General features: G+C 35.0%; 1 protein-coding gene across 9 annotated transcripts in view; it reads right to left on the reverse strand.

The window, feature by feature from the left end:
• The window catches only part of LRRC4C (leucine rich repeat containing 4C), a 572,608-nt gene that overhangs the window by 321,566 nt on the left and 225,230 nt on the right, over nucleotides 1-25,812 (reverse strand). For 8 of the 9 annotated variants that reach the window (XR_011739325.1, XR_011739326.1, XR_011739328.1 and 5 more), the window contains one exon: nucleotides 22,786-22,875. The exons of the other annotated variant lie outside the window; for it this stretch is intronic. The gene's annotated coding sequence lies outside the window, so the exon portion shown is untranslated. The remainder of the gene's footprint in view (nucleotides 1-22,785; nucleotides 22,876-25,812) is intronic. 9 annotated transcript variants of the gene reach the window in all.

Raw genomic sequence — 25,812 nt, forward strand, 5'->3', positions numbered from 1 at the left:
TTGGACATCAAGAACAGAAGTTAATAAAATATTAAGTTCCCAGGATGCTCCTGTTCCACAGGCTTCATCACATTATCTTTTCAAACCACACCCTGTTGGCTGAATTCAGAGAGAACTGTAAGACTATTTATATTTGCCTACAGTCTGTCTACCAATAAATGCTCCTGAAACTTTAAAATCACTAACAGAAGCACTTTTAAGTTGGTCGCAACTGTTCTGATATTTTCAATGAAAGCTCTCAGCAGAGGACGTTTTTACTCATCTTTGTAACCTTCCTTTTGCAGTTATCCTAGATAAGACCAGATGACTGAAAGGAAGAATGAAGAAAAATCCTCCTTCTCTCCGAAAAGTAGACAGCCAGACAGAGACAGAGGACAAGATTTTGCATATTGAGATGCCAGGAGTTAGAGGAAGAGAAGCAAGTGGACAACAGAAATATACCTGAGGATGCAGAGGTCAGTGGATTCAGCTTCTTGCTGCTAAGCAACCACAGTCATAATTATTTGAAGCTGTCAAGCATTGTGTTAAGAATTATTATATTTCTCTTTTTTTCCAGAAAATTATCTCTTTGCTAGCTAGAATAAAGAATTATTTTTTAAATATTACGCCTAAATGTATTCATGCTTAATTTCTCCATTTATTTATCTGTCGGCACTGTGCTTTAATAGTTTTTTCATGCTCTGGCACTTGTGGCTTCATGCATTTAGAGAAAATAAGCACATTCCACTCTCGCTTGTCATTTTTCTACATTAAATATGTCATGCTCTTCCACATGTGCCTCATAACAGAAGCCACTATTCCTCTAGCATACATGCCATTGTATAATTTAATTTGAAATCATCATGTAAATATGGAACAGGTAGAACTATAAAAAGTGTATGGGACTATGACGTAAAAGTTTTATTCAGCAAAGATATGAAAGTTGGTTAGCTACTGTAACCTACAACCAATTTACATTACAAGATAAAAAGTACATAATTCCGGAGTTAGAAAGAACAATGGGAATCATTAGACTGCTGCTCTTTGGGTCTGTTTTGGCTAAAAGAAATTATTTTTATGGGGTTTTAGCTGTTCCCGTGAAATGCATTTTAGGGTAGTAAGCACTTCCCTAATGAATAGATCTTTGAGTAATAAGACCACCAAAGCAGTATATAACAAATAGCACAAAGTTCATTTTGTGGTCTGTGCAGACAAAACAAACAAACAATCAATCAAACAAACAAACAAGACCTAAACCCAAACTCAAAACCAAACAAAGAAAAAACCACAAAACAAAACCAAACAAAAACAAAAGCGAACAAAACCAAAAGACAACAACAAAAAAAAAAAACAAACCAAACCAAACAAAAACCCAACCTGAAACACATTTATGTAAAAATAACATGAACAATGCAATAGCGATTAAAGAATACTTATCGGCTGTGACAGAAATTATTTTCTCAAACTTATTAAGAGTGCAAGTTTTTTTGATCCCTCTACTTCATAATCACCTTGTTTTGTTAAGAGAATTAACTTTCATATAGAACTGTGTGAGTAGCATCAACAAATGAAACTGAAAAGAGATTTAAATCCAACATGACATGCATTTAGATATAGACTTAATCTCATCATGTAGAGAAGCCTGCAAACATGGAAGTGTCTCACGTGTATCTGGTCTTTACAGACCTCACACATATTGCCAGAACAGAACAGTCACTCTCCTCTACTCTTTGTGGGACACAGCAAGAAAGAAGGTGTAGGAAGCCACTGGAGAGCTGCTGGGTTTCTGCCATTGTATCAGCAATTTTACTCTGAATTCACGTAAAGTTTTAAAAATGTTCCAGTTTCTCTGATCAGGTCTTTCAAGTGATAGACAAAGTAGGGTGATCAAAGAAGGGTGCCGGTGATCTGAAATTGAAAGTAGGGGGAATGCACTTCTTTAACCTGCAAAACAACACAAAACCAACTTCCTTTTAGTGTGCTCCCATTAAAGCCAATGGAGCTGAAATCACAGGGGCTCTATTTTGCCATCTTATCCACCCACATGGTCTTCCAACTGTTGTATTTGTTTTCAGAGCCACAAAAAAAATGTGAAACATTACTCTTTAGACATTACAAACCTTAAATGCTAAACACAGGAACTACTGCAAAAGATTTTGGGGAGTTAGTATGCTGTTTTCTTCCATGTAGCAAACATCATTAATAATTAGTTCAACTCTAAAAAGGAAAAAAGTCATTTGTTACATAAACTTCTGTCATTTAGCAACTCCTGTATCTCTACAAGTGCACATACTTATAAAGAAATTAAAACTATTATTTGGGTAGTATTTTGTTAGGACTTCTCAGTTGTGTTCTTATCTTCTCCTTAGGGTTACCATCATTAGGGTGGGTTTTAATCTTTCTTGCCATTATCCCAAGTGAAAAAATTGTGCATCTGGTGAAACATCATATCTGTGTCTTCTGTGCAATAAACACTGGATGAGTAACTTATCTACTATTCTGAATATCAGCCACAAGAATAAATTTCCTGAGAAACTGGCTGATTCAAAGAGGGTAGCCTTCCATTAATTATACAAAGCTGTTGACATGTAGTTTTTAGTATACTCTCTTATGAGTGTTATAGTTTCAACAAAATATATTCTCTTACCTCTTTTCTGTTTGAAGATTATTATTTCTTTGATGGCAACTCAGTGCCCTATTTGTTAAATAAACACATTGAGTATCTCTAAGTCTCTTGCTCCTCTTTATATTGAATATTTCTTTATTACTTCCAATAAATTAAGCACATCTGGGTTTTTTATATATAGGTGTGTGTTTTTCCAGCTGTTACACTGAGACAGTGCTTCAAGAAAGAGACAATTCTTCAGCTAACAGATCTTCAAAAGGCGCATAATTTGCCAACAAATCAAGTTTCTGTTCTCTTGTACTAAGCTCTCCCTTTCTGAAAGTGTTAATTCTGCCTAGATGTTTGAAATTGGAAAATCACTAATCCATTTAAAACACAATATTTTCTGTGGTGTATTCTGCAGGGCTTTGTCCAGTTCCATTTTAAAAGATTCCAGGACAGCAGCCCAACCATATTTAATCTTTCCTAGGAATGTTAGTTTGATGGCATCAAAACAGTTTTCACCATCAGGACTTAAGTCTTACTTTCCTCATTCATAAGTAGTAGAATTACTTTGATTAATATGAATAGAAACTGAAAGGAGTTATTTCCCTCAAATAATTAGTGAGGAAAACATTATCTGATTTTATTTAGTATTCTAACTTTGTTTTCTATTCTGTTCTGTTTTCCTCACTCTTTTTAGCATTTAGTTACCATTTGTCACAACCAAATGGGACAAATATTTGCTGACAATTTCAAAAGGAGTATCTTCAACTGCAAAAGAAGATGCATAAAAATAAATGTTACGATCTTCTTCAGGCAGAAACTCTGCAGAAGGCAGTTTCCATTTTTGAGGATGATTGTGGACCTAAACCTCAAACACCACCAATGGCTATGACTTTAACTACATTCAAAGAAGGTACAATGGAGTACCAGTAATTTAATTTAAAAAGTCATCATGGGACTTTTCTTTTAAAAGATCAGAACTACTACAGAAAACTACTTCATTTTTAACAGTTTTCTGAAAATAGTGTTGGTCTTCCTGTGGAGTTTATATCAGTATTCAAGGTTTTGGACCCTGTAATCCATTGCCAAAACTGCATGGCAATAGGTAAAGTATTTACGTGACTTTCAGGTTTGGATTTTGTCGCATCAGTCTTTTTGAAAATCTATTCCCTGTGGTCTGACAGTTAGAATTGTTCTTCACTTTGACAGCCTAAACTTATTTAAAACCACTATATACTAATTTGTAATTGTGCCAGCATTGTTTCTTAGCTCTCATCTAGTAATTTACCTCCCATTGTGGCTTTGTTCCCATATGTCTTTGCAAGAACAATAACAAAGGCAAATTCTTTTACATTCCTACCACAAATAAGCTATACTCTCCTCTATTCACTCTCATGACTTAACTCATGGAATTTGACAACTGTAGTTGTTTTTTATTGCTTATGATAGGCACAACTGTACCATATTCTATGTATGATTTCACTGATGTCCCATAAAAGTCTTCCTCATACTAGACGACTCACACTGGGACAGATTTTTCTCTGTCACAACTGACTAAAAGCTTAAACAAAAAGTATAATTTGCTCTAATCCTAGTGCAGGACTTGAATTTTGCATTCATGAATTCCATCCCATCTCTGTCTCTCCAATTTGTAAAATCACTTGATTATTTTGCTACATTAAATCAGTCTTTCGCTGGACTTTTTCTTCTAATTTTGTGTCATCATGACACGACAAGTATGCTGACTAGCACTTTTTATGACAACTCTATTAAAAATGTTAAATATAATTACACTCAAAGAACAATTTGAGGGAGTCCAAATCATAACTTTCCTCCTGATTTATGCTTCCATTCAACAAATTTCAGTCCTTGCCCTCCTTAAATTTGTCCTGTTCAATATAAAGTGAAGTTAATATTTGCTATCCAGCCTCAAAGATTACGTACTATGCCCACATCTTTAAAAAATACATTTACAAAACATCAAAAATGAATGACGGAAGTGCATAAATTCTGATTTAGTGACTTTTGGAGAACACACCAGTTGATTCTCACAGCATTACCTTAGAGTTATTAATAGCACTTTTTTTCACTGACCTCTGTAAGTGAAGTTAGTCTTTCATAAGAACACAAGTCCCACTCATATTTAGCTTTCTAATAACTTTCTTCACGTGTAAGGTAATCAACAATTAATTTTAGTGACTATTGCTGTTTTGAGATTACCTTTTCTTCAGTGTTTATCCATCTACCATGTAACGTTCTGTTAGGCCTATATTTATATACTTATCCTGCATATTAAAGAAAGCTATACAAATGTACAAATCTCTCTAAACTTCTGTACTCTCTTTTCATTTTAAAGCCCTTATAAGACATGCAGACCTCAATCCTAAAAGACTTGTACTTGCTATATAATAAAGATATTTCTAAGATTATACAATTTCGTACTACTAAATAATTTATAATTTTCTCTTTACTTACTCTCCTCCTCCAGTAAAAAGAAATATCAGTAAAACAAGCAATTTAAAATTTAAAATTTAAAATTGGAAACATCATCAGATTATTTATCACTGATATGTTCCTTTCACCTGATGTTTGATAAATGAAGGAGTGCTGACTGCAGAAAGAAGCCTATTCTGAGAAATAACTCTCAGGAGAATGATCTGGAACTACATTACTGGCTTCAACGGAGAGAAATATACTCCCTGATGTACTCCTGCTTGTCAGAAGCAAACCCATATATCATTTAAATCTTGAAAATGAATTGTACTGCTTTTTCTTTCACAACTCATTTCCAGTTGTATAATCAAGTACCTTCAAAGCAATAAGATCAGTCTCAGTACAGTCCAATGAGCCCAGAGAAGTTTCTTTCCCTCAGGGAGCAGCAAATCTACATTAAAGCAGTATGCAGACACATTTCCAGGCTGCTTACCACCCAAAGACTGGTTTGGGGTTCTCAAGGGTTAACAGTATTTCCTCTGTGATCTTGAAACCACGGAGTCACTCCTGATTGAGAGGTGGTGATGGTAAATTTTGGGTGACAGAAGAACATCCTGCCCAGCAGTCACAGACCAAAGCCTCAGATCATTTGGAGATTGATCACAACTCTGGAAATACCAATACAGTTATAGCCTCATCATTTCTTGCTGCTGCTATACAATTTTGCCTTTGCCAGTTACTGACAGATAGTTCCAAAGCAAGATATTTCTCCCAGCTCTGCAAAACTGTTTAATGAGAGGCAAAAGTTGATAATAGAAATAATTGTTATGTATACTGCTCCAAAACTGACAGAAGAAACACCTACAAGCATTATAATCCTATATTCTTTTTCCAGAAAATAAAGATATATAAAAGCTTACAGGCTGTTCAACTGTGCACAGCTATAATCTTCCTTTTAGCATAATAATCCCTATAATTAAAGATAATTATAGATAATAAAATTTGTATGATTAACCAAAACCAAGATGATGCTCTGTGCTACCAAGACAAAGACATACATTGCTGAAGTTTCTGCCTCTCCTATTTAGAATTTTCCCCGTTCTACTCCAGCTACCTTCAGCATTACAGTGTTTCCATAACTGCAACATACTAACAAAATCTAAGATTTTGAAAATGCTGTGTTAAATATGAGCTGATCCATTGTTTTATCCTTAATATTACAGTAAAATGAGAATATTTTACAATTATGCTCTAATCCAAGAAGCACTATTATCCCCCATTCATAGGATGTGTTTTATTTATGTCCTGAAATAATAAATGCCATAATCCTTGCAGATCTTTTCTTCACTAACACCGTTGTATATACTGTTATTATTAACTTTACATATCTAATCACTTCCTGAATACCTTCTGTAATTTCTATAATTACATATTCAGGTTAGATATGCACAAAATCTAATGCTTTTTTTCCTTTTTAATGCTATTTTCTCTGTTCAGTATAATATCCATTATTAACAATGCACATTTACTTCTTCTGACACATGAGCTTTCAGATAGGGATATTTCCTTTGAGGAAAAAAACAGACATCCTATCAAGGTTTTACATATAATGAGAAAGAAGCTTCCAAACCAGCTTAGTATTTATCAAGGAAGATCTCAGAACTCTAAATACGTGTGGAAAGGAATTAAATTAAATAAAATGTACTTTACATCTGCAAAGAAATAAAACATATAGCACAACGGACCAAAATAAATGCAATGGAGAGATTTCAGAAAGCAACACAAAAAGTAAGCACCTACGATCTATATTTACGTAATTAAACAGTAAACAATACTTCTACCATATAACATAACCAGAAATATGCAACTGTCCTCACAGGTTTTGATTTAGAAACATATTTCTGTTTTGGCAGGAAGCATCAGGAATTTCTCATTTTCTCTAGAGCTGTTTGGCCTAAATTCAAAGGATTTCTTGGATGCACTGTCATCATGGACGTGCTTTATTTAATTTTTAATTTTCAGCCTCTCTGTGGATAATGCTGTTAGACATTTCATTCATTCCATTTTCACCAGAAAATGCACACTGCCTATTTTTCTCTCTGTGACTAGAAAAGAAAAAGAACACTATTCAATGATTTATCTATTTTGTTTAAAGGTTTGTTGAACAATGTTCAAGTGATTGGGTCAGTCAGTATTTTCTGTTCCTAGTATTAGTGGGTTTCTAGTCATACACACATGATATGTCTCATAGTACTGCCCTCTCATTGAAATTGCAGAAAGAACCCTGGTTTCAGCTCAGGAATAATTCATTAACCTCCCATGATTATTTCGTTTAAACAGACTTGTTTCTTCTTTGTTTCTGATTTTCACAACAATACTTATTTGAAGGGGTCAGGAATACTAGTAAAATATGTTAACAAGCTGCATTTGCAAGAATTAATAATTTTGGTGTCATGCTTGTTCATTTTGAGTACTGCAAAAAAATCGGCAGATTAAGTTACCTGAAATATTTTTAATGGAATAACTCTTTCACTTGTTGGTTATTTGTTTTGTTTTGTTTTATGTTTTGTTTTGTTTTATGTTTTGTTTTTGTTTTGTGGGGGTAAAGGCAAATAAGCTCAATTTACAATGAAATGGAATACGACTGTCATTTTCATTCTTTTTTCAAGGATGAAAAGGGTCACTCATTTCACATTGCCATCTCTTGAACTTATCAAAAATAAAAACAAACGTGGCAGCAGTTCAAGAAGTATTAGCAGTCATCCAAGAAACTGACAGTCTCTTTTGGGAATGAAAAATGTTTGTCAGCATTGGAGACAGTGGGTGAAGAGAGAAATCCCTTACTGTTCTTATTTTGCCTGTCATCACTTCCTTCTAAGCTCTGACTAGTTTTGGGAGATGTCAAGGGAGCAGCTGTCAGACTGAAGGCAACAGGATTGGGAAAACAACCTAAATTCCTATTTGAATCATGGCTGATCATAACCTGTACCATGCAATCAGATAAGAATAACAAGGAGACAAAGCAAAAAAGTAGTCGTGCCATCTCAGTTAAAATATTAGCAATAGTATAAACTAAGAGTCTAATTTAGTGTTGATCAGAACTGTTCTGCTAAAATGAAGTCTCACTGGAAGATAATGATTTGTTGAATCTCAGATTTCTTACACTATCTAAGAAACTAAAAGAAAAACTCATTTATATTCCTAACAGGTTTGTAGTGAGACAAATATCAAGTCTTCATGCTCCCCTACAATTCTTCACCTCAAAGTATCTAATAAGTAAAGTATCACTCTTCATTTTTAAAGCTAAAGGAAGTGAGGAACAATGAGGATAATAAATATCACAAACCAACTAATGAAATCCATCAGTGAGTTGAGAATGTACTATGCTTTTCAACTTCACAGTCGTAGAGTAGACCATGCCTTTTATTGAGAAAATGTTAATGCCTAAGCTGATCACTTAATAATGTATTGCCTCTTTTAGAGTGGAGCTGAAAATTCCGTCTATCAACTTATTTGTTTTATGCCATCCAAAGCTCATGAAGTGCTATATGTTTTTTGACTCAGGCTTCTGTATACCTGGGATTTTAAACTGACAGTTAATTCAAACAATGCACAGACCAGAATTTTGTACTCCTAAGATAAATCTGACATATCAGAAATTTGTTATTTTCATATACACAAAATATATGCAGGTTTTTAAAATATACAATATTTTAAGCCATGATATAACTGCTGAATGATGTCTTTGGTTTCAGCACAATTATCTTCAAGGGTTTGTATTTGACAGCTTTTTGCACCACGGGAGAGATTTTGGTAAAGAAAAATTGTTCATTTTCAAACATCACAATTTCTTTTGTCATTACATTAGCAAAACATGAACATTTCAAAAATGAAATGAAAAATACTTCTGAAATTAACTGTCGCTATCCATAGCTTTACATAAAAAGTTAGATTAAGAAATGAAATTAAATTATAGAAGTGTACTTAATTATGTACTTGTTTCTATGTATTATCACCTACTAATATTCCAGTCGCTACTTTTTGGTGTATCTACCCCCGTCTCTTTAGCAAGCAGTACACGTCCCTTCCTAATTTTCTTTTCTCAAAATATTTCACACAGATTACATTACCAGAATGTCAGAAATTTTTCACCTTTATAAATGCTTGATGTAAAGGCAGTGAAGTTTTGTTGATAAGCTGCAAAAGTTACTGAGAATGTGTAAAGATAATAGGCTGATTATTCACATAATTTGTTAACAAATTGCTGTTGCATACAGTAAGTAGAACTTGTTATTACCAGAACCATTCTGAGTTTTCAGGGTTTCATTGAAATGAGCCTGTAACCACCAGATTTTTTAATTCCTCCAGAAACTATTTTTGAAAGCAGAAATATAAATATTGCACTCCTGCTCTGAACATTCAACAGCCTTCTCTCACTTAAGCAATTTGTTTCTGTTTAAGGAAATATGGGAGGGAGAAGGTGTACATAAATATCGAACAGTTTATAATATTAGTAAAAAGTAGCAGTGTTTTAACTTACTTTTGATAGAAGTCTGTGATTCAATTTTTAAAGTTCTCTTAGAATTGACCTGCAACAAATTAGCACTTGCTTACAAGTACCAAATATGGAAAACAAATATTTAATGTTCATGCAGTTGTCAATGATGCAATCAACAAACAGCAACTCTCAGTACTGTTCTAACCATTAAATACTGTCTTTTCCATCAAATTCGTGTTGCTAACCTAGTCAATATTAAAATAATTAATGCATCAGACAAATACATCAACATAAATCACTTGGACTGGATCAGAAAGCCCCCAAATGACAAATCACCTCAGAAAACCTAGCTGAATCTTCCCAGGAATTACAATTGGTTAGAAAATGTCCTGAATCTCAGGATATTATTGCCGACATAATATTTTCCGTACGTAGCAGAATCCGGTTTATTAAGTAATCATGCTGTAAGGTTTCAGGAAGACAAAGTAATACCAAGTGAGATGTTATTTTAAAATAGTATACAAATTTCCTTAGGAAAATCTGTGAGCAGAAAGCTTTGCACATACTCAGTTTGCCATGAAGACTGGGAGAAGTCTTTTCCCTCAAAATCTGGAAACTCCTCAAAAAACAAGCAAAGTTAAAACTGTTCTGTTTGGATTTTTTTTTTCTTCATTTTGCTTATTTTTGTAGTGAAACTACTCCGATTTACAAATGGAATCTGGCATTTACTATTTTAGTTTTCAGATTATGTTCTCCAATTCTATGTGATCATTCAGTGAGACTTTTACTGGTATTACTAATTTTAATTTTATTTTCCTTGACCTAAAAAGTGTTGGAATGTTTGTGTTCACTAAAAATAGTTGTTCTGATTTGCTCAGAAGCTACACACAGACAGCACAGAAGAAAATTCCTGAGGAGGGACAAATTGTGTTTTATAGTTCTTTTCCCTATAGTAGCAGACAAGCCTTGCATCTGTCCTGTGAAAATCAGGCTCCCACTCAATAACCTCTGTCTGAAAAAACAAAAGTTCTCCTAAGGGGAGAGCTCTGGAGCTCAGCAAGCCTTACCAGGAAAGAAACATTACTGTCCGGTCTTGCTTCAGTTTTTCATTTCAAAAGTAATGTTATCCCTCTTGGTAAAAACAAAACACAAGGAAAAACTGCAAAGCACTTCTCATGCACTATTTCTTCAGAGCCAGATACTATGTTCTACAAAAATTCTTCACTACTATTTCTTTTGTTGTCATATTTTTGAAGATTTCATTTTGAGTTTTATTTCCTCTAAGATCTATTTCTCTGAGTTTATTTTTTGGTGAAGGTCCTCTGCACATATATAGAGCCAAATATTCAAGAGATGGGATAATCTAATCTGTTAATGCACTCAATGATCCTACTATTCCTGTAGCATTTTATGGATGAATTAATGTGCCAGTTTGTCAATATATTGACAAATAGCAGTTATTTCCTTTAAATACACTCAAATACTTCTACCATCCTATTTATCAGGCTTCTTTGAACCCTTCTGTACCTATGACAGTTAAAGTTAACCTGGATTTTCAGCCTCTTACATTTTCAAAATACAATTTCAGACATTGATTCATTAACTTTGACTTTTTGTGTATAATGCCGGGGTTTTGTTTTGTTTTGGTTTGGTTTGTTTGGATTTTTAGGAAAGAACCTCGATGTCTCACAATTCATGAAGTTACCTTGATACAGTATATTTTAACAGATATGAACCTTCTTTAACAAAGGGTTTTTAGCATCTGTTCACGTGTTAAGGAATATTACACACATGACTGATGATGCATCTCTCTTCCGATGCTATACACAAGCAAATGCTTGGGGCAGTTAGTACAGCTACAATGCCAGCAGCAGTCAAGATGTTGGTGGGATGGTATCCTCAATGTAAAATCAGAGGTTCCCATCTGCAGTCCTTCCTGGTTTAAACCACCACCTGACTCTGTAACAGAATTGTGCACTGTAAGCTGGGCAAGCCACATTTAACCTCACCAAATGCTGGATATTGTGGGGAAACATATAGTTTATCACATGTTCAAAAAAAACATGCAAATGTATTTATCAGTGTTTTGAGGTGTTTTATTCCATGTGAAGGAATCATCTTCTGTGCTTCAGCAGTGATCATAGGCATGTGAAAGCTTGCACAGAACCAAACATAGCAAAAGATAAATCCTATAATGACATCATGGCAAGAAGCATACCTTTCAAGTCTTCTCTCAATAATATCAGGCAAACTGCTAGTGTTTGACAAATAATTATCATCTGGGAAGTATTACACAAACCAGGAATATAGATAAAATGTCAGTAAAGACAAGGAGCTAACACACTGCAAGGCATGTCTAATTTGTTCTGTAAATTTTAAACATTTTTCAGGAACATGTGTTTTCTAACAAAAGTAATAATATCAGAGCAAAAGGCCTTTCCAGAAGTGAAACCACAGGTACTATGAATGAGGAGTAAAGGAGGTGAAGATAAAGATATTTCATTTTGGCTTTGTTCTGTAACACATCTCCATCATCACTGTATCAACCACGATTTTATCTTCCTGAGTAGTCAACTGACACAATGTCACTGGCTAGACTTTTGCAGTCTGTTTTATATATGTGTGTGCCTTTTGGCTATATCTATTAGAAAGACAGGCTTTTGTACTCTGTTAATGAAAATTAAATAGAATTGAAAAAGTCACATTCAGAATACCACGAGAGAATGTATATGAGGTGGAGGAGGAGCTAATTACATAGAAACTGACTCACTATGGTACCAAAGATATTTTGCATTGTTCCTGAAAGTGCTTTCAGACTTCAAAGGACAATAACATCAGGAAAATAGAAGGTATAACACAAGGATTACAAAAATATTGCTCAGAGTCATCCAGAATGACATCTTTCTACATGTGTTCTCCTTTTTGCTGCTGATTCATAACATGCATTGAGGAGTAACAAACTTTTGCTCTGGCTTGCCAGGTAGGGCATAGAGAGTGCAGGAAGTTGGAGCTTGCTGCTTATATTTCTAATCCCTTTTCAACTTCTCTGGCTAAATGGTCCTATGGAAGTTTGAAAAGTGGCTCCAAATGCTACTAAAACAGTGACTGGGAAAAAAAATCCTTTTCTTTTACATTTTATATTTTTACCTAGGAAGTATACATTAAGTAGCTTTCACCATTTTTATACCACTATTTTTACTAATAGTTTTACTAGCATATTACCATTAAAAGTCATGTACAGTAACTGGAGCATGAAATGTGGGCATTTGTCCAAGTTAACATTTAGCATTTAAAACAGAAAAATTATCTAAGTACTTTCTAATGGAGATGCAGATACTATGAAGCTTGTGTGAAATCCAGTCTTTTGGTAAGTGATAGCTTCTGTCTTCTAGGACTCTGAAACATGATTATTCCCTTAGGAAGAATCAGAAAATCCCCAGAAAGATTTCTTGAACACACATTTTTTCTGAAGTTAGTTTAAATTTTTGACTTTTTTTTTTTTTTTAATCAAAAAGCCCAAAACTCACAGAAGCATAGTAATTTTTAAGAGACATTTTTTAAGGATCTAAATTGGAACTGAAGGTGAGGAAAAAACAAGATATGGGTCTAAGAATATCTAATACCTTTTGGCTAGGATTACACCTACATTCAGATGTTGAAGTTTCGCAATTCAGATGAGGGTGGTAGAACAGACTATTCTGTATCTCTAGCAATGTTGTAATTCTGGGTTTGGTCAGCTCTGTTGTATTGCTTTTACTGAATTCAGCTCTATATGCAGAAAAGATTACCTGTACCAACTGTCTCCTATGATGTAAAAATGTCTTCTGTCCCTATGTTAGTATTTGCTTATTGAAAGCTTGCAGGCTGGTTGAAAAGAGCTCCTGCAGATCCACACAGAAAGTGATATTGAAGTTTTCAACTCTTGGTTCAGACAAAAGAGGTTTCCAGGAATTACACTTCTAGGGCCTTGAGACAGCTTGTGGCAGCTCTCTAATTCTCTTGTCGAGAACATTTTGATCGTGCTTTGGAGAATGGAAGTGATCCATTGTCAGGTTGATGGTGTGCAACAGCAGGGATGTTTAAAGCTACACTGTTGCTCTGATTCATCTCAGTTGTCTTTAGGGTGACAGCTGTATTTTTCATGTTGCTTGATAGTATTCACAGTTTACTCTAGTCACAAGTCTCTGCATGACTCCAGAGCCATGGCATATGGAGTAGGTATCAATGAGGAATTTTGTGCGATCTAAGCTTATGTAGGGCTGGTAACAGAACTGGAGTGACTGTTTAATAAAATACTTTTTTATAAAAACAATTGCTAATGCTTATTTCTTCTGTATTTTATGGAAAATCTCAAAAAAATTCGGGAATTTCCTATTTCAATGCACATTTGCCTGTGTGTATTTGCATCGCATATATATGGAGATGAATGTGAAAAGATAAGCAAGAGAAACATATGCTTTATTTATCAATCATACATGTTATTAGCCAGCTGTTTGTGATTTACCATGCATTTGTAACTAGACTACCTTGTAACGATCCTTCTTCACCAGAATTTATTTTTAATATTACAAATGAAGTATGAAGCAGCTGTTATTTCAGATAATACATATTTTTACTAGCTCTTTTTTTCTTCTCATACCATCATCATTACAGTGTGAATCAATGTAAGGAAAGCATATGGCTTCTTCTAATGGAAGTACATAGTCATGCCCATAACATGATTGAAAGTATTTTTTTCTCAAGTTGCAAAACATGCTGCCTAAGAAACAAATATATACGTACATCTGGATGCAGAGGATCACCACTGAGTTTAAATAAGAGAGAGAGATATACTTTTGATTGCAGACAGTATCTATCGAGAGGGATACAAAAGCACGAAATAGAATTGGGTGGAGAACAGGAGTCAGTGTGATGGTGAGGATATTGGTAAATTAATACTTCAGAACTCTGAATAGATTTGGAATTCAGTTTAGTTAAGAAAGAAATGAGCTTAGTTTTATTTTAACGAAACAGAATTATCCACATTTCATTACTCTTTCCTTACATTTAGTATTTCCCTTTACAGAACTGACAGTTCTCTAACAAAACTGGCAATGAGTACTAGAACTGAAGTGATACGTCATCTCTATAACATCAAGATTTAGATTATGTGGACAGACATAAAGATAAATCACAGCCCAATATCTTTTCTTTGAGGGAAGCAGATCTGCTAGAAAAATAACTGTGCACAGCAAATGTCAAACTATACTATCATATGAAACTCATAAATTTATCATAACTTTTATGAGAAAAACATCAGGAATAGTTACTATAGTCACAACATAAATACAGAATGTAGGTTGCAAATTATTATCAGGCATAATACAGCTTCCTAGACAAGAAAACCATGGCTGAAAATCTTGATATCCATTCCTCACACCACAGATACAACTTTAGCATGCCATTTCTGTCCCCTTGCTTGAGTAATAACAAATGCAGGAGATAATCTCATAAGAATTACAAAAGTATGTGGATTTTGTTTTAATAAAGCAGTTTGGAACATTTACCAAGCAGAAGAATTGTAACAGACTGAAACTTCAACGAACAAAAGCACTGGAAATATCCCAGTAAAACAGCAGGAACAACAAAGCACTGACACAACAGCTATCTTTGATACCAACACCTCAAAACTCAGAAATGTCCAACAACACTCTTTTGTATAGGTGAAAAGTGCAGCTCTCCTATGCCTCTTTGTTGTGCAACATTCGAAGTATTGCAATACTTTCTATCAAAATTTTCTTTCAAACCAAGATCATTTCATCATGAGTATAGTCTTGGCATGTACCTCACCTCCAAAGCAAATTGCGTGGATGGCTGCTACCTGTGCCAAGGGCCAAACCACCAGATGTGTGGCAGCCACCCTGTGTCTCTGCCCCAGCCAGGGCCACTGCAACTCTGAAAACATGGGAACAGCAGCAAGCTCTCTAGCACAGCAGCCTGAGTCTGCAGCCAGGGAAACTTTCCTCTTTTTAATAGAAAAAGAAATCATAACCATTATATACAAAACCATAATGTTTTCCAGTTTTCAGTCACCCATGAGAACACTTAATTCTTTGGTCCAAGAGATCACAGGATCATATAACAAAAAGTCCCTATCCAAATATTCCTTCAAGATTCTCTGCAAAACCAAGGACACTCTGATTGGGAAAATTCAAACCTAGAATTATTGTTCTGGTATTTAAATGGGAAGTCGTGGAGAGTAAAAGTGGATCACATGTTTTTTATTTTTTACCTGCAGACGGTGTTTTTAAGATTTTATAGTAAAGCTTTAAGGACATTATGAAAAAAGTGAGGCATTTGCCAACATTCAGGTATAACTTAAGAAGCTTCAGCTAATTGATCAATATCACTCATGTCAGGTCTACCAGAAGCAACATTTTAAATTTATAACTGCTGATGCACAGGATACATTCTTATTTCTGCTCCAAAGGGACCTTCAAATTGGTGACAAAACAACTTTCATAGTAACTTCAGTGTCAGACAGATCTGCAGTGTGATAGCTGAAAGCATACAAATGAGTTGATAGACCTCTTATTTTTGTGAGTAGGATTGTATTTATTATATGAACCATGGTATATGTAATACAGAGTGTTATAGGTTGTTGAGGATGACAGCATCTAAGGAATGTAAATATTTTTAATTAATAGCATAAAAGTTCATGCAACTTAAACATGTCAAAAAAATATTTCTGGACCTTCAACTACATTTAATATGCATGTACATTTATGATAACCAGATGTTATCTTAACTGAATGTTGTCTTGATGTAACTTGATAAAGGACTTCTTTTTATTCTTTCACTTCATGTCCTGAATGTGTGGAAGACGCTCAGATATCTCATGATATTGGCTATATTTTGTGCTTGAAACATTCCAAATCTTTTTTTTTTTTTATTAGCCTAGTACATCAACAGACACATCCCAGTCGTATTGTAATCTGACAAGCATGTGTTTTTTGTCAGGAAGCTACGAATGTACCACTGACAAATTTAACAGAATCATACAGAGAACATAATTAAGATATCACATTTTTCCATCACCTGAAGAGCCATACACATAACTAGATTAGATCACAGTGAGGATGCAAGAGTCTTGTGGCCATTAGTTTGTTGTATTAAGTTTGGAAGGATCCACTTTAAATAGTAGATGGGGAAAAACAACACAAAAAATTTGCAAATTCCCTTGGCAACTGCTGAAAAAAAAAATTATTCTAAGCAACCTACATAAAAGCCTGAGAAAATCTAGTATATTTTCTTTCTAAGACAATAATAACAGTATAATACCTCCAAAAGCTTTACATTTTACCATTGATAATTGCATGCTCTCAGACTAGAATTTGCTTGCAAACACAGAGCATGAGAATTAGGGGACTAACAGGCAACGCATCAGGAAGATCTTGGGTGTCACTCTGCAACAGAGTGAAAGATTTGAAGGAGGAAAAAACAACAAAAACAACAACAAAACCCACAAAAGAGAAAAACTCCTTGACTGCAGCAACACAGAGGTGATGTCACACTGCATTGCAGATGCTCAACTCACAACATATACTTGAAAAGGCAAGGCTGATTCAAATTTAAACTAGCTCTATGTAACTAGTAGTGCCACTGTCTTGGAATAATTATCATGCAATAAAAAATGTGATTATTTTTTCATAGTTTATACCTTGAAGCACAAAAGAAAATGCATCTTTCAGCATTTATTCACATACTGTACACAAGAGAACAAAATAAATTACATCATGGGCAAAACTTGGAAAACTAAGTATTCTGGTAGATCATGAGATAGATGGGGTTTCTTATACTGAGTCAAGTGTTATCTATCTGTCAAGTAAAATTTGTTTTCTGTAAAGCAGGGGTGTCAAACTCATTTTCACCAGCCCTTTGAAGGCAATCACAAGGCTGATATGGCCCCCAGTGAAAATGAGTTTGACACCCCTGTTGTAAAGGAAGGGGTTCCTGTTTTAATTTAAATATCTGAAGGATGCTGCTTAAGTCTGAAATAGTTACTATAGATTCTCCTTAAAATTAATGGAAAAAAAAATAGCCACTTCTATGGGATAATTCATCACACCTGTCTTAAAACTCATGTAGGAAACACCCTCCATAGAAATCAGCTTTTGTCCTCTCATACATATGCTGTTAAATATTAGACAGTTTCAGATACCTAACAACTAAACTGAATCTAATCTTAAATGACTTGGAAATTATTAGTCCTATTGATTATTTTACATCACATTAATCACCCCATAATGGCTGTCCCAAGAGTCTAACTGGTAAACTCTCATGCAAAGAATCAAAGAAGATATGAAGGTTTCTTCAACGGGACATTTGCAACTGACTACCTAAATCTCATGTTCTCCTCAGTGAGTCCTGACCAAGCTCAGAAGCACACTACTGCTGTGACTGCAAATAAAGTGAAGCTGTTCATTTGGAACCTCCCACAGCAATGTGCGATAAGCCAATTGGAGAGAAACATTTGTGGTTTTGGGGAAGGAAGAAGAAATTAGAAATGTTTTATGTAACAAACCGTAAAAATGTGGGAAGAAGGTAGGCTATCTTTCTACAAAATAAAAAAGTTTCTGTTTGAAATCACAAAATACATGAATAAACTTTTATCAGAAAAGACTACATGGTCAGTGGACAGCAAAAACCTTGCAGCTCCTGCTGTGGTCTCCTTTGCTGAGGAGCTCAAGGTGAGCAGTTACAGTAGTGAGACAAAACCAAGCTATTAACAATGCTGACCAAGCAGAAAAGCTCCCCTTCTTCAGACAGTTTCCTTTAGGAATGTTCTTGAAAAACAAATTGTAGCTCTTATTGGAAATAAATGTTTTTACTCTCAATGCTCCACAGAGAGTAAATTATTTCAATCTGTATAATTTACTTCATGATGAAAGTCAAGAATGTTACCTTGATTATTTTGTATGATGAAAAAAGAAATATGAGGCCCCTCTTCAATATCAAAATATTATGCTATTATTTTTGACATTTTTATCAACTTCCTAGAATCTGCAGACAGCAGTAGATTTGGCCAGTATGCTATGAACATTTTTATTTCATCCCTTAGTGAGATTTTAGTGGTTGTAAGTTTTGCTGGAGAATTGATTAGAGCTTAATATTCTACAGAATCACTTGATAAAAGCCTTAACCAAAGTAGGTCCTGTAGAAGCTGTGAACAATAGATGAAGTGTCTACACAAAAATATGGTGCAAGACAAACAGTATCAAAATTAAAAAAAAAAAAAAATCACCAAAATAACAGTAAGAAAAGGACATAGAGTAGACATTTATCAAACAGGGAACCCTGTACCCCTGAGACCCCGGATGAAGCCAGGTTAATGGAGGAGTTTGCTTTAGTCGATGAGGACTGGGTTAGGGAACAATTAAATAGTCTGGACGTCCATAAATCCATGGGTCCAGATGGGATGCATCCGCGGGTGCTGAGGGAGATGGCTGAAGTCATTGCTAGACCGCTATCCATCATTTTTGCCAAGTCTTGGGAAACGGGGGAGGTGCCTGAGGATTGGAGGAAAGCAAATGTCACTCCAGTCTTTAAAAAGGGCAAGAAGGAGGACCCGGGTAATTATAGACCGGTCAGCCTCACCTCTGTCCCTGGGAAAGTAATGGAACAGCTTATCCTTGGTGTCATCTCAACGCACATCAGGGATAAGAGGGTCATTAGGGGCAGTCAGCATGGCTTTACCAAGGGTAAGTCATGCTTGACCAACCTCATAGCCTTTTATGAGAATGTAACAAGGTGGATGGATGATGGCAGAGCGGTGGATGTGGTCTACCTTGACTTCAGTAAAGCCTTTGACACAGTCCCTCACAGCATCCTCACAGCTAAATTGAGGAGGTGTGGTCTAGACAATAGAGTAGTGAGGTGGGTTGCAAACTGGCTTAAAGAGAGAAGCCAGAGAGTGGTGGTCAATGGTGCAGAGTCCAGTTGGAGGCCAGTATCTAGTGGAGTGCCTCAGGGGTCAGTACTGGGGCCAATATTATTCAATATATTCATTAACGATTTAGACGAGGGAATTGAGTGTACCATCAGCAAGTTTGCTGATGACATTAACCTGGGAGGAGTAGCTGACACGCCAGAAGGCTGTGCTGCCATCCAGCGCGACCTGGACAGGCTGGAGAGTTGGGCGGGGGATAACCTGATGGAATTTAACAAGGGAAAGTGTAGAGTCCTGCATCTGGGCAGGAACAATCCCAAGTTCCAGTATAGGTTGGGGAATGACCTATTAGAGAGCAGTGTAGGGGAAAGGGACCTGGGGGTCCTGGTGGACAACAGGATGACCATGAGCCAGCACTGTGCCCTTGTGGCCAGGAAGGCTAATGGCATCCTTGGGTGTATTACAAGGGGGGTGGTCAGTAGATCGAGAGAGGTCCTCCTTCCCCTCTACTCCGCCCTGGTGAGACCCCATCTGGAATATTGTGTCCAGTTCTGGGCCCCTCAGTTCAAGAAGGACAGGGAACTGCTGGAGAGGGTCCAGCGTAGGGCAACAAAGATGATTAAGGGAGTGGAGCATCTCCCTTATGAAGAAAGGCTGAGGGAGCTGGGGCTCTTTAGTTTGGAGAAGAGGAGACTGAGGGATGACCTTATTAATGTTTATAAATATATAAAGGGTGAGTGCCACGAGGATGGAGTCAGGCTCTTCTCAGTGGCAAACAATGATAGGACAAGGGGCAATGGGATCAAGCTGGAACACAAGAGGTTCCACTTAAATTTGAGAAAGAACTTCTTCTCAGTGAGGGTAACAGAGCACTGGAACAGGCTACCCAGGGAGGTTGTGGAGTCTCCTTCCCTGGAGACATTCAAAGCCCGCCTGGACACATTCCTGTGTGAACTCACCTAGGCGTTCCTGCTCCAGCAGGGGGATTGGACTAGATGATGTTTTGAGGTCCCTTCCAATCCCAAACATACTGTGATACTGTGATACTGTGAACTTAAGGTGACTTAATGGTTTGTGATAGGAATCCACATGTCCAAAAAAGGATGCAAGTGTAGTCTAATAAGTTTTGATCACTCTGCAAAAACAGTTGTCAGAAATCATGCATGCTTTATACAGGGCTTGGGAAGCCTGCATAACATTGTACTAATGTTTTGTCAACACCTGTCATGCACAAACATCTTTTGTGTTAGTTCATGAGCATGTTACAGCCGACCCCGTAGACACTAAATATGGAGGAACCATTGCCACCGAACCCAGTCTGTTCTCCTTTAGGAAACAAAAACAATATTGAAATTTCCATACTACAAAGTAATGAACCTCTGACTATAATTCATCAAAATTAACTAATACAAAAATGATAGGGTTGTTTTCTCTTGCTTCCCATCTGAAAGGTTGAAATTAAAAGGGTATATTAGGTAGCTAAAAACTGTCCCAGCCAGACAAAAGCAGCAGATATAACTCAGAAATACTTCTAAATTAGTAGTAGTTTCTCAACATCATTGAAGTCAATAAAGTCTATTGTTCTTTAAGCTGGCCTTAGAGTCCAAAAATATAATCACAGTAGATGACCAAAAGCCCTTATATATAAGACCAGTGTCTTTCTGTTTATCATAAAAAGTGTCTACTAGAAAGAGAATTCATAAAGATCTTCAGTTGAGACTCTAATAGTACTAACCTATATGGAAATTCTGCTATGCAGAGTGCACACAGAAGTGTTTGGCTGGGTACACACACTATAATTTCCTCAACTTCAGACAGTAACTGAAACTGATGAAATATTGAAGATACTTAAGAAACCATGCCTTTTGCCACAAAGGAAAAAGTTATCCTTAATACTTCAACCCTACATACTAATTATCAGCCCTTATAATTTAAAATCTTTATTAGATCTTCAGATTCAACGTTCTTACTGCACCTTGCATAGTCCCCTCACAAATTTACTCAGAAAGGAAAAAATAATTTCATTCTTAACAATTAACTTGTACCAAAAATAAATGTAACAACATTGTATACACTTACAAGTATACATGGATACTTCAGCAGCAAGAGGAAATATTATTGTAACAGAATGCATGCCTGAAATTGCATAGATTCAAAAGCATTTTTATTTCAAATCAGTTTTTAAAGAGTACGATTTGTCTAACATATTATTAGAACCTCTTCAGATGAAAGGAGAAAAATAGATTAATAACAAAGAGCATACTGATTGAAATCTAATTTCTATTATCACAGCTAAATGATATTTTTGCATGCAAGCTGAAGCTGTGTATTTTGTGCTGCACAGTCCCCTAACATATTGTCACTCATTTCCCTGCTCTTAGAGCCATTTTCTGTTGAATTGAAACTAACAGTGCCTTAAGTAACTATGCAGTACAAAATGCTTCCAGTTAGCAGACAATTCTCTAACAAAAGAAAGAAATAAATTAAACATTCATGAACAATTTTCAGCAGAAGAATACTATCCACATAAAACCTCTTTAAAAATAATTTATACCTGAATTATTATCAGCACTACTCAGATTAGGTGGGGTGTTGTTTATTTTTTTCCCCAAACTATACAGCAATAAGACTCTTAATTCATAAATTATATTCCATGAAATAATGATTTTTTTTTTGTAAAAACACTGAATTCTCTGGATCAGAAAGAACTCTAGGAAATGACACATTAAAGATAGCAAGAGAACAAAAGAAAAATATCAGGAGCTGCCCCAGCTTCATGCACTCAGTGCAGTGTCAGTACCGTCAGTACTTCCCTTGTGTACTAGTACTAAGAAGGTCAATAATATTACTTAGTGTCCTCTCAAAACTGAAGATTTTAATCAGAGTTTACATTTCTGTCAGCCATTGTGTAGTGTTGGTTTTGGAGTTTCTAATATAAAAGGTCACAATAGTGCTATTTTGGGGGAGGTTGAAAAATAAAGAAGTGTCTAGTGCCAGGTAATTTTGCTGACCAGGTAGGCCCTATGTAATTTTTTTCTTTTTTTAGAGCTTTGCTTACCAATTACCATTAATCTTGACTTATGTTGCTATGGACTTTCCTGAGCAAAGGTTATGAATACGTAGCAGAGTCTGATGGATGCTCATGTGCAGAGTAAAACAAGGGGACAAAAATGCTTTCAGAAAGGTATGACCTCAGACACAATGTCATAGTGCCTTATCTGCTGCTGTGATAAAAATAAATTAGAAACATCTCTAGCCTCTGGTTTCTTTGTTAAAATCAAATCACCAGCTAAACTGAACACGTAATCAGTGTCAGAGTAAATGTATAACACTTACATGTTTTTCAGAACACTCAGTAGAACATCGGCCAATTTGCTTTCTGCGTCAATAAATAATCATGATTTCTTGCAACAAAGAAATTCATTTCTGGAAAGAAAAAAAAAAAAATCAAAACCAAAACCAAAAATAACACATGAGGTTAAGTGTCAATTTTTTCAATAGTCACACTATTTTAATATATGAAAAAGTAAAGTGTCAGCTGGGAAATTTGCAAGCACATGCTACAATTTCACTAAAAAACTTGCATAATTTAATCTTTATTTGTGAATGTGAACATTCTATTAACATTTTATAAGAGTCAAGAATATATTTCATATGTAGGTAACAGGTTACTTGAGCTGCATGGAGTTTCTTTATTATTTATGTTTTATTTTGTTCTGCCAAGAGCAATGTTTTTGCTTTTCAGGGAGCATGCATTCCCAGTTTCAACCAAAAAGAATTACCACAAAAATTCCAAAAGAAAATGGAATCTCGGCCCAAAATTCCAATTTTTCTTATGGAAAAAAAAACCCACACATTTTCCTTGAATATTAATCGTAGAAAGACTTGAAGAAAATCCTGTAGATCATATCCCAGAGTACCTCCCTTCATCCCTTTTCAATATTTATTAATGAGAATACACAAAGAAAATAAAGAGGTTGAACAATAGACTGTTACAGTGAAAACAATTTAACAGTGGAATAGACTTCCAAGAAAAAGACAAATCTCTATAAGTAAACACAGTACAATTAGTGAGATTCAGTTCATTCCTACTGCTCCGACAGAAGCTAAAGAAAGGTTAGCATTCCCTCTAGTTGAAATAAGACCAATTTAACTTTTTTTTTTGCCTCTTGCACCTGTAAACAATTATCTTCTGGTTGGTGTGGTTAGTAAGATTTTTTTTGCCTTGCTTACCCTAAATAATAAAACATGGTAAGATTTCTAGTCAGTGTCGTGGAATGGTCCTTATTGTCAACAGGGAATTTTTTAACATTTTTTTAGAAGCGACTGTATTCCTGATATATTAATTTAAACCTGGTGACAATAGGCTTGGGTTTTTTACTTACTCCTTGTGATCACCTGTGAACTGGTGTTCAGCCACCCTACAGATGTGGATGTGAAATACTGAGAAAAAATTACTTAGAAGCTTTTAGTAATTTTAAACCTTTCAAGACTGAGAGAAAATGCTACTGAGGGTGAGCTGCTGTGAGAGAATCTGTTAGGTTGTCTAACAAGTCTGCTGAGTATCTAAAGCCTCATCAAATACTTACAAAGGAACAAGTGATGGCAAGCAGGTGCTGATGAAATGAGTACAGGTAGCCTGATACAGCTCTCCAGTTTTGTAAGTCCTTCATGGAACAGTGATTCTGACATACTGCATTTATATAGCCATAAAGAAATGCAGAATGGCTGTATGCACACATGGCCAAGTTTAGCTTGGCTTACAATGCTAGAAATACAGATATAGTGATGTCTACACTACAGAGGGACATCTATAATACTTCAAAAAATGTAGCTAAGAGAATGATAATGATTATACATGTCAAGTTTAGAGACTTAGCAAAATATATAAGATTTATACAATATCCATACCCCAGAGTAATGCCACTTTTTCTTTATTAGTATTCTAGAAACACTGTATTTCAGGAGAATTCAACTAATCATCTAGCACACACACAATTTTTCTGAAATAGAATCATGGATATTCAGACAGTTTTCTGCCCACTTGCCTTCTAGATACTCCTAGCAACTATTAGCAAAAAGCATCTATGACATTATTTTTCCATTGCCCTGTTATTCTTCATATAATTTTCTCTATGTCTTTAAGCAGCAAATAAAAACAATAACTTCTTGTTTCACCTACAGTGAGAGCATGAAAACCAGTGATTGCAACCCTCAGTGTAAAAACCAATCCTACAATGCTTCTGGAACATCACCTTCACTCCTTTTCCTACTCTCAGAACTTCCATATTTGCCAAAACTTCTCCAGTACCCAGATATAAACAAAATGATCCATCCATTGTTAAGTGGAGTAGAATCACTACTGTGTCATTCATACATTTCTGTTTTATTTGGGGGTTTTAAAATTATTTTACTTGCCTCTTCATCAGCAGTGTATCAAATGCATTTACTTTACAGCCTGCTATAAGCCCCAGCTAGGTGCAATGATGATCTTTTTCAAGTTTTCTGCCCTGCAAGTTCTCTAACATTAACAGTTCCTAGTAACATAACTATTTTCAGGATATCAGGATACAATAGATATAAAATTTACATACATCTGCATTAAGCCATTTTCCATTATTCTTATCTGTATTTATTTTCTTTGTTATTAACTATTAACAATGGGCTTGTAAATAACTATTTTTGTAGAAGATTATTAGAATAAGGTCACTGAATACTTCAACTTATTTTCAGATATTTGTTATATGCTCACTTACTCCAATAATATAATGTAATGTAATATAATACAATGTAATATAATACAATGTAATATAATACAATGTAATATAATACAATGTAATACAATGTAATACAATGTAATACAATGTAATACAATGTAATATAATATAATATAATATAATATAATATAATATAATATAATATAATATAATATAATATAATATAATATAATATAATATAATATAATATAATATAATATAATATAATATAATATAATATAATATAATATATTTCATATTTTCTTACATCTAATATTTTTCTAAAGCCTTCCCTTCCAAAGTCTTATAACTCTTACAATTCACATTTTTCACCAGCCTTTCCAATTTTATCCTTACACAGAAACTGCTTCTATACATAGCTACAACTTCATTTTCTTAATGGAATTTCTTTTTTTTTTTTATGTTTAGATTCTTAAGAACTGAGGCTATCATGCTGTTTTTCTAGCACATACTTTTTTCTTTTTTTTTTTTTTTAAATTTATTTTCCCACGAAGGCAACTGATAGCATTACCATGCAAAGTAAATTAAGTTTTCTGGATGATGGTAAAAGCAACTGAGTTGATACAAGGTGAACCAATTAGCCCAC

The sequence above is a fragment of the Patagioenas fasciata genome, chromosome 5, assembly GCF_037038585.1.
Source record: "Patagioenas fasciata isolate bPatFas1 chromosome 5, bPatFas1.hap1, whole genome shotgun sequence".
Classification (NCBI taxonomy): domain Eukaryota; kingdom Metazoa; phylum Chordata; class Aves; order Columbiformes; family Columbidae; genus Patagioenas; species Patagioenas fasciata.